The 10,478-nt window shown below is 34.4% G+C and overlaps 1 pseudogene; it reads right to left on the reverse strand.

Annotated features, from left to right (window-relative positions):
• Positions 1–8,427: 8,427 nt before the first annotated feature.
• The window catches only part of LOC111405434, a 4,367-nt pseudogene continuing 2,316 nt past the window's right edge, over positions 8,428–10,478 (reverse strand).

The following is a 10,478-nucleotide window of genomic DNA, read 5'->3' on the forward strand; positions in this document are numbered from 1 at the left end:
TGTGTCATATGTGACTATTTGTGATCAAATCTATTTTCGGTGTGGCTGTATGTGGCCGTCTAATTTGTGATTGTGACTAAATTTGTATTTAGTATGATTGTCTGTGACCAGTTTAAGGTTACAAACAGTCACAACAAACACATACTTGATCGAATAGGGCCACCACAAACAAATCTGCACACACCGTGGACCTGTGATTAACCGTGACCAACTTTGTTTTCTGTGTGACTAACTATGAAGAAAATTGTATTCAATGTGACTGTTTGTAACCAAGTCAATCTCGAGTCACAATGAGTAACAGAACTATCATAGCAACCACAGAACTAATAAAGCCTATACCACCACCAACGAACCCCAGATTAGAAAATTATCTCACTCCCACTTGTATCTATATTACTGTCTCCCCAATTACCACCACCAAAACTACCGCACCACTATTGCGCAACACACCCACAACACGCCACCACCACCATTCCACCAAAAAAATCGATAAACCCACCGTCGTCATCATAGCACACTACCATGGTCAGCATCTCAAATACCATAACATAACATGCTGCAAAATCACCATAAAAATCACAGAAAATCATCAAAGAGACCATTGCTGGCGATTGTAATGTTGCAAGAACATCCATAAGTGGTGGATTACCACTATGATACGCAACATTGGAGGAAATTTTGGATCCACAAACTCCATCGCAATACCTCAACTCCGCCGCAGTGAGCTTGCTGCGACGTGCACTCGCTGAAATTTGCAATCACTGTAACCACTCCTTGCAACGCTTTTGTGAGCAGCTGCAGCCACCGATGCAATGGGTGAACGATCGCGTGAAACTCCAGCAAGAGAAGAGTAGGTGACCAGAATCTAAAGGGTGGGGTGGGGAAGAAGCCTTCGGACCGCTACGAGTTGTTACAACCGCCAATGTAGTAGGTAACCAATTTTGCGAAACTCTAGCGAGAGAAGCAGTAGGTGGCCGAAATCTAGAGGGTAGGGTCTGGAAAAAGTTGTCAACCTGATTTTTGGGTAAGAGAGTGACCATCTGATTATTGGGGAAGAGAGAGACAGTAAAGCCTAGAAATGAATCAGGGTCTGAGATGTAAAATAAGTATTCGGGGGGCCTTCGGACCGCTACGAGTTGTTACAACCGCCAATGTAGTAGGTAACCAATTTTGCGAAACTCTAGCGAGAGAAGCAGTAGGTGGCCGAAATCTAGAGGGTAGGGTCTGGAAAAAGTTGTCAACCTGATTTTTGGGTAAGAGAGTGACCATCTGATTATTGGGGAAGAGAGAGACAGTAAAGCCTAGAAATGAATCAGGGTCTGAGATGTAAAATAAGTATTCGGGGGATTATTGAAATTTAATCTTTTAACCATTTGCTTTTGAAAAGTAATCTTGAAAAGAAGAGTTCTAGGTAATTTATACATTAAAAAAAGTCAAAAAGGCCAAAAAATAAAGCAAATTGACAAAAAAACCTAATAAGGCCCAAACTAAACAAAATTCCTATCTTCTAAGGTATGGAAGTTGCCATCGATCTATGCATAAAATACCTCTTAAGGGTAAATGGTAAACTATCACCCATATGATAGCAAATCGTAGCTCCTAATGCTCCTTCCTTTGCCAAGAAATCAGCGGCCATGTTAGCTTCCTGAAAAATATGCTTAATGGTAGCCCCCAAATCAGTAAAAAGCTCCATAATCTTCTCCCAAAAATCCTGAAGATACCAATAATTACAAGCACCTTTAGAACCCAATTTACTAGTACCATTGAACTTGAATCTATCCGGATTCCAAAAATTCCCAAAACCTTGCAAACCCACAAACCATCCAAAAGGCCCCTTACCTAATAGTTGTATGAGATTTGTGGCTTGTTTTACCCTCGAGAGATAGAAAATAAGTTAGGCATTATGTTAATTGTCATAAAGTCTGATAGGGGATAGAAATATACCGTTATGCTTTACGTGATCTTTAAGTATTCATAAATATTTAATTCATATTTATATTTCTCATCCGTTATAGAAATATAGTTGGGTCGCATGTAAAAATAGGTTTAATTCTACTCGAAAGAGATTATTAAACGAATTAGGAATACTGGTCTTAATAATTGAATCGTGTTGTCAATTTTATAAAATTCGAGTTAAAAGGGATTGGGGATCCTAGTACGCATTTCTTTATCATATTTTTATAAAACTTGCATTTAGTTATAATCACACATTCAGTTTAGTTAACTTAAGTTTTATATTTATAAGTAGGTTATTAAATTATAATTTAGTTAGCGAAAAATCATGAATTTCTATTGTTTCGGTTAAGGAGAAGATAATTAAAATTTAAACTAATACAATATCTATATGGGACGATACTTGGAATCAAAAGGTCCACTTTATTACTTGAACGCGATTCGTGCACTTGCGGTGTAGGATTTTAGCGATCATTATACCTAGGGAAATCATCTACCACAACCAAGATGTAGCACTTACCTCTTAAACTCTCAGTCCTAGATGGTCCCATGAAGTCCATATGGAGTAGTTCGAGAGGTCTGTTTGTCAAGAGTGTACCCTTAGTTGTTTGCCTAACTGAGATGGTCCACATACGGCATTGTCTATCGGTTCAACTTTTGGTAGACTGTCAACTCGTTCCTTTTTGGCCAATTTTGACAAACTCTTATAATTTAGATGACTGAGTCTTTGATGCCACAATTCAGTCACATCAATCTTAGGATTGCTTCACATATAGTTGGAATTCGAAAGAACTCCATAGCTGTTGTCAGAAGTCCTAACACCTTCAAAAACACCACCTCCTGAAGAGTCATGATATTACATCTCTTCTGGACGAAACTAACCTAATAATCAGTATCACAGATTTGACTTATGCTTAGCATATTAGACTTCTAAATGAAGCAAATTGGAAATAACGGGCAATCCAGATATATGGACAGTACATTTAACTAGGATAGGTGCCATCTCCAAAGGTAATCATGCTACCACTGCACTCGTCAAGAGTGGAGAACAGTGCCTTATTTTTCCACATATGTCTAGAGCAAGCACTATCTAGGTACAACATGGAGTTATTTTGAGCCTTAAAAGAAACATGAGCCACGATGCAATTAAGGTTCACATTACTCCTAGTGAGGTCACTTTTCTTGATCTAGACTTTCCTAGAAGTTGAGGTAACCCTGGTCAATTTGGTTAGCATCTCTGTCAAGTGACTAACCTGATTTTTTGCGTAGTTTACCTGGCTACGGACCTCTACTTGTATTCTTGAGTTTAGAACACCTGGGTCTCGTGTGTCCTAATGCACTATAGTGATGACAGGTACGGATGAACCTGGGTTCAAAGGCACGTGATTGCTGATTATGAATCTTAGGCTTGGTAGTCCTATGTGTTTTAGAGGTCCTCTGTCCTAAAACCCCTTCCCATTTAGTTTCAGGATTAGCAGTGTTACTTGTTCTATTTGAGGTAGGAATAAATGTGGTTTTGGATGAACCGGCAACATTGTTATCACTCTTAACGTATCCTAGATCTTGTCTATCTCCAGCTGACTTATTCATCCCTATTAGGTTATAGAGTTTCTTAGTTTTGCTCAAGAAGTACTGGAGTTGAGTGTTTGCTCTTTCCAGGTCACTCATCAGAGATTTTACCGTATCTTCCAGTTTCTCTGACGCATCTCAACTCACTCAGGGTTTTGGATGAATCCTAAAGATCACTCATGAGTCTCTCCTTTTTTCTCTCAAGTTCATCTACCTTCCTAAACAAGGCTTTGTTGATTTTCTTAATCTTAAGATGTTCCTTAAACAACAGCTGATAGTCCTCATGAATATCCGTCTCTTCCTCAAAGTCTTCATCTGAATTCTCACTTTGCTCTTCTTCATCTGAATTCTCACTTTGCTCTACTTCCTCAACTTTCTCCTTATTAGATTCACACTTAACACTCGGCACAAAGGTCATATTTCTTTTCATCCTCACTGCTAGATGCCTTACTCGACTCACTAGAGTTTGTTTCATCATCGGTCAGTAACACCACTAATGTTTTACCATTTCTTTTCTTCAAGTTCTTCTATGACTTGGACATTCATTTCTATAGTGATCAAACCCCTGACACTCGTGATATCTAACGATCGGGTTTTATCATTGGTACTCTTATTTCTAACGTTGTCACGCTTGTCTTTCAAAACTATACCAGGAACTCCTTTTTCCTTTCCTGGGGCTTTTTTTTTTGTTTTTTGAAGACTTTTTGAAACTTCTTAACAAAGTAAGCTATCTTCCAATCCCTAAGAGACTTTGTATAAGACGAATTGAACTCCTCTTCCTTCAAGGTGTTTAATGCAATGGACTTATTTTCCTAGGCTATTCTATGGTCAGTTCATAGGTTTGAAGGGATCCTACAAGTTCCTTAATCTTGACTGTATCTAACTCCTTACTTTCTTTAATGGCAGTGACTTTGGGTCTAAACCTCTCTGGCAAGGATCTAAGGACTTTTTGAACAATCTTAGACTCGGGTATCTTTTCTCCTAGGTTAAAGCTAGAGTTTACTATGTCATTCAACTAGCATAAAACTCATCAAAGGACTCATCTTCCTTTATTTTGATTTCTTCAAACCTAGAAGTCAATATCTATAGCTTAGATTTTTTAACGGTTTTGGTTCCCAAACCTCTTTCGTGGTTTCACACATTGACACTCTCCTAAACTCCTTATGAGACACTGCCATAAACAGTGCATAAAGTCCTTTACTGTTTCAATTGCAGTCTACTAGTTTATCCTTAGTCCAAAGTGAAATATCTGTAGGGGTAGCTATACTTGACACAAGAGTTGTGGGAGCGGACCACCCATTTTGCACACTAATCGAAACAAGCTCATCTAAGGCCTTAAGAAACGCTCTCATTCTCACTTTCTAGTACGCATAGTTGCTTCCATCAAAGTATAAAGGCATGAACAAAGACTAACTCGTCTAGATCAAATTTGGGCCAGGATTCGAGATTAGGTTTTGACACCACTAGAAAGTTACATAGTTCGACCCAAACTACACCTATGCGGTGAATAGGTGTTTGCACAAAATTTATGCAAATTCAATTAACAATTGCAATACGGCACAATTATTAATTAGTCCAGTCCAATTCACAAACAATATACCCTATGTTGAATTACCTAGTATAATAAATTGATAGAAAGTAAAGAACACAAAAAAATTGATTTCAAAGAATCCCCAACTGAATAAAAACTCCGGGCACAAGTCAGTATGAATCCACTATAAATGAACACAACTTACAATAACGCTAGACTTGTCCAATACAAGTACTTTCTGATCTCATGTACTACAATTTCTAAAGCCTCCTAGATTGCGTGCTCTTACACCAATTCCCAGCTTTCTGATTTCATTTATCTGCTATGGATTCCTCCAGAACTCCTTGTTCTCCAACAACTGGAAATCCGATCACCTTCCTTAATTTTCAACTTTTGATGTATCCTCTGGAAGTTTTTGGTTGTGGTGTTCGAATTTCAGGTTTTTATGTTTTTCTATCGCCAAAATCAATGGAGGATGGGTTGTATATTTTTGAAGAGTGCAAGTGTTTTCTCACAATGAACAATCCAAGCTTTTTCGTAAAACAATGGAGGATGGGTTGTATAGTCTTGTTAAAATTCTCTAAAATTGTAAATTACGGTTTTACAGGATATACTGTCGCTCTAACGATGGTCTTTTGCTCGAGCAAGGCATTGGTGACAAGCTAGCGACGTCCATTCTGTTTTTGCCACTCGAGCAGTGTGTTGGCGAGAAGCAAAGGAAATTGCGACAGTTCTTCTTTCTTTGTTTCGAAGTTTAACCCTAACCTACCAACATTTTTTTATACAAAATTGCACCTAACTCCTCGACTTTTATACATTTTCAATTTGACCCCTTTTGTTCACAGAATTATTGATTACAATTAGACCTAACGAAATTAAAAGAAATTCAGGATTTTAGAAGTCATCTTCGTCTTCTCAATTTATCAATAATTCGGTTATCTTTTCACTTAAACATGTATTTTCTTGTAATGTTGCAATGCTAGGCTAAGTTTTTAATTATTAAGATGTAGATGAACCCTTACTACGTTGTTTTTAATATAAATTAAATATTTTTGATGCCCAATATGTGATATTTTTGGGATACTTGTAATTGTGTTTAATGCTTTTCAATTAATTGGGCAATATTTGGAATGATTTGTGAATTTATTGATTTTGAAAGAAACAAGAAAATAAATAGCACTTATTATAACTATTGTAAAGGCGGATAGAGAATAGAGATATACCGCTATACTTTTTATGATTTTTATAGATCTTCTAGCTTTTCTAATGCATATTTTTATGTTTGCATCTTTTATAGAGGTATAGGAATGTTACATGAGATGATAGAATTAATTAAAATCAGATATGTTTTTGATTAATTTAGGAATATTGATCAACAAGAATGTACACATATTGTCATGATATTGATTTGCATTAAAATGGATTAATAAGGGAACTTGAAATCTTATTAATCATCTTACATAGTTTTATAAAAGCTTCATAAATTTCCTTAATAATATAGTTAGTTAATTAGTTAATTTAGCATAAATTCTTCCCCCAAAAATTTGTTATTCGATTAAGGTTGAAATTAATTGATCCATGATTAATACATAGTTTTCATCGATATCTTATCACCTTATTGCTTATTCGAGATCCCACACATTTGCGAAAAATCAACCGATCCCAAGTCTTTTTAGAAATATTAAAAAGTCACAAGTGTTCAAAATATCTATGACTTTTAATAAATTATTCACAGACTAAAATAAAATTGAAAATCACATAATAATTCCCTCATTTACCTCCAAGATTTTAAAAGACTTATGTAATAAAAATAAAGAAAAAAAAACTTTCCATCTATAATATTTCTCTGTTTCGTCAATATTTCTTTTACTTTTCTCATTTAACGAACCTTAGAGCCATAATAATAATAATAATAATAATAATAATAATAATAATCTATATTTTTCTCTTTCTTCAACTTGTTATTGTTATCATTCTATTTTTAATATTCTCATTTCTCATTTTTTTTCCTGAAAATATATAAATTTGTAAATAAAATTTTTCACCTTTTGTCATTTTCAATGTTTCTTCCAATTTTCTACTAAATGAAATCAATTTTTTTTAAAGAAAAGTTAATAAACAAATTTAATTTGTAATTTAATTTTTATATATTGCTTTTTTTTTGTTTGGCATTAAATAATCATGTTTTTAATTAATTTAGGAATATTGATACAAGAATGTACAAATATTGCCATGATATTGATTTGCATTAAAATGAATTAATAAGGGAACTTGAAATCTTAGTAATCATCTCACACAGTTTTATAAAAACTTCATAAATTTACTGAATAATATAGTTAGTTAATTAGTTAATTTAGCATAAATTCTTCAACAAAAATTTGTTATTCGATTAAGGTTGAAATTAATTGATCCTTGGTTAATACATAGTTTTCATCGATATCTTACTTATCACTTTATTACTTACTCGAGATCCCACACATTTACGAAAAATCAACCGATCCCAAGTCTGTTTGGAAATATTAAAAAGTCACAAGTGTTCAAAATATCTATGACTTTTAACAAATTATTCACGTACTAAACTAAAATTGAAAATTACATAAAAATTCCCTCGTTCACCTTCAAGATTTTAAGTGTTTTGTAATAAAAATAAAGATAAAAAACTTTCAATCTATAATATTGCTCTGTTTTGTCAATAGTTCTTTTTCTTTTCTCATTTTACGAACCTTAGAGCCATAATACCAAAAAAATAAAAAAAATAAAAAAAATAAAAAAAATAAAAAATAATATATATACAAATTATTCACGTACTAAACTAAAATTGAAAATTACATAAAAATTCCCTCGTTCACCTTCAAGATTTTAAGTGTTTTGTAATAAAAATAAAGATAAAAAACTTTCAATCTATAATATTGCTCTGTTTTGTCAATAGTTCTTTTTCTTTTCTCATTTTACGAACCTTAGAGCCATAATACCAAAAAAATAAAAAAAATAAAAATAATATATATATATATATATATATATATATATTTACGATTTTCCTCTCTTCTTCATTGTCACGTTATTATCATGTTTCTAAGGATCGACTAGGCATTGATCTTCAGGGGTAGACTCAAACTTTTTGACCCAATGGTGGTACACTATAAAAACAAAAAATCCAATCATATCTTTTACAAAATTGAAGGAACAGAAAGAGAAACCAAGCCAAAAAAGGGGATGTTGATTTTGCAGCATGCTTGTATTAGTGCTCAAATTCATAGTCACGGTAATGAGGCGGGGAATAACTCAAATCAGTGTTGAATACGTGTCGCGAAAATCCTTCGATAAGTCGACTCTGGGCTCAAAAAACAACCAAACGAACACTGGTTTACCTCGATTCAACCCAAAACTTCACCTTCACTTTGGACTGTCCCAAGCTCTCCCAAACCCCAAAAAGGAGAAGGGATGTGGTGGTAATAGGAAGAAGAAGAAGAAGAGGCAACAATGGTGGGAATCACTCCAACAAAACCCCCAAGCCAGTTGTCCCTCAACACTCTCAGCCCTGTCTTCCACTCGCACACACTCACCACCACTAAGAAAATGGCTGGGAATATATGGATATATTTAGCATAGGTTAGACACACAACTTGGGTCATGGACTTGTGCAAATGGGCTTTTTAAAACCTAAACTAATGGGCTACCAATTAATCCAACCCACAATCTACTAATCCAACTAATACCCCAAAGCCCAACACTAACCAAGACTTGGACCATCTAAAAGTGTAGTTCATTTTCGAGTCGAGCCAAGTCATAGTGTCGATAAGTAATCTGACAACTATTTTAAGTCATCGCCGAATTATTATGTATCAAAACCCAACAATAGGCATAAATCCACTCCCATAAAAGAAAGCTATCATTAGAGGCCTAAAATGGACAACGATGTAGCACACTAGATTCTATACAATCTAGACTAAAATGGGATAACTTGTTCATTCGGTGATAAGATTGGTAAATTTGAGTTCCATTTGATAATTTCTCCTTTGTATAGTGTCGGACATCAAAGGCCAACCCTAAGATCAAGAGAGGTACAAGAAATTGCAAAATCTTGATCACAAACTCAGGAGTCTTTTCTGGATTATATTGGGCATGTTGTGGTGGAACATAAGTACGTTTCAGGGGAACTGTTGAAATGTCTATCTCCCCAATGTAATATTGTCCATCATCTTTGATGTAGGACATAAGGGGTATATTAGAAAAAGAGTACTAGTAGAAATCAATCATCTTGATTTCGAATCGATCCCATAAGACCATTTTGAAAGGAGAATGACGAGGGGAACAATACTCACCGCTACTCCGTGATGTACGTTGAATTTCGACCGTTCGAGTTCGTTTAGGCCTCGAAAACTGATTTTTAAAGTTTTAGCGCTATTTTTGTTAATTCGTTTATTTTCGTTTTCGTTTTTTTTTTTTTTTGACAATTCTAGTTTGATTAAACTTATTTTTCATTACTTTTAGTTTTTTTAAACTACATTTTCATGTAAACTCTTATAAATAAGGGCTTAGCTCTTTTTTTATTATCTTTTCATTAATAAAATTCGTGAGTTTATTTTCTTTATTATTTGATGGATTCCAAATTACTTGTTCTTAAAGTTTTTGCTTGAATTCCTTTTTTTCGCTGCGTCAATCTCTCTAGCATAATCACTATGGCCGACATCCTCAAAGTCATTGGTTGCATCTTTTCCTACAAATTGTAGACAAAATTTAGAAAGCAATCTTGCTTATTATATGTAAGATCCTAATCTAAGGTCAAAGGAGCAATATTAAGATCACAACAGCGTTACCAGTTGTCGAGAGCAAAACTTAATCACCTCCAGGATGATCATCCATGAATGGGTTGTTGAAAATTTGTTCAAAACCAATGGAATGATAATGAACTTATTGTTGGGCTCAATCGTGGAATTGGTAGAATCAAAAGAATTGAAAAATGAAAATTTTGATTTTTTGCCTATGCGTACGCACAGGCTTAATTTTGTGCGTATGTGTACGCGAGATGTGTTTTGACAAAATTAGAATTAAATTTTGTTTCTACTATACGTACGCACGGTTTATACTATGCGTACGCATAGTGTTAAAAAATAGCCGTTAGCTGATTTTTCAATTTGAAACTTGGGAGTTGTTTTGGATTAAAAGTTGCCACTTTTCATCTTGTTTTGGCACCATTTTGTGATGCATTGATTGAGACCTATAAATAGGTGATAAATGATCAATACATACATTATTAGAATAATTGAAAACATCTTGAGATCCATATATCATTCCGTATTGAATCAAACTATTGATTTACATTCATATTCAAGATCTTCCTCTGTGTTCTTAAAGTTTAGGAGGATTGCACTTGTGCTTTGGTGTTAAATCCTTTACAAGGCTTGATATAATCCTACAAACCATT

The sequence above is a fragment of the Olea europaea genome, chromosome 1, assembly GCF_002742605.1.
Source record: "Olea europaea var. sylvestris chromosome 1, O_europaea_v1, whole genome shotgun sequence".
Taxonomy (NCBI): domain Eukaryota; kingdom Viridiplantae; phylum Streptophyta; class Magnoliopsida; order Lamiales; family Oleaceae; genus Olea; species Olea europaea.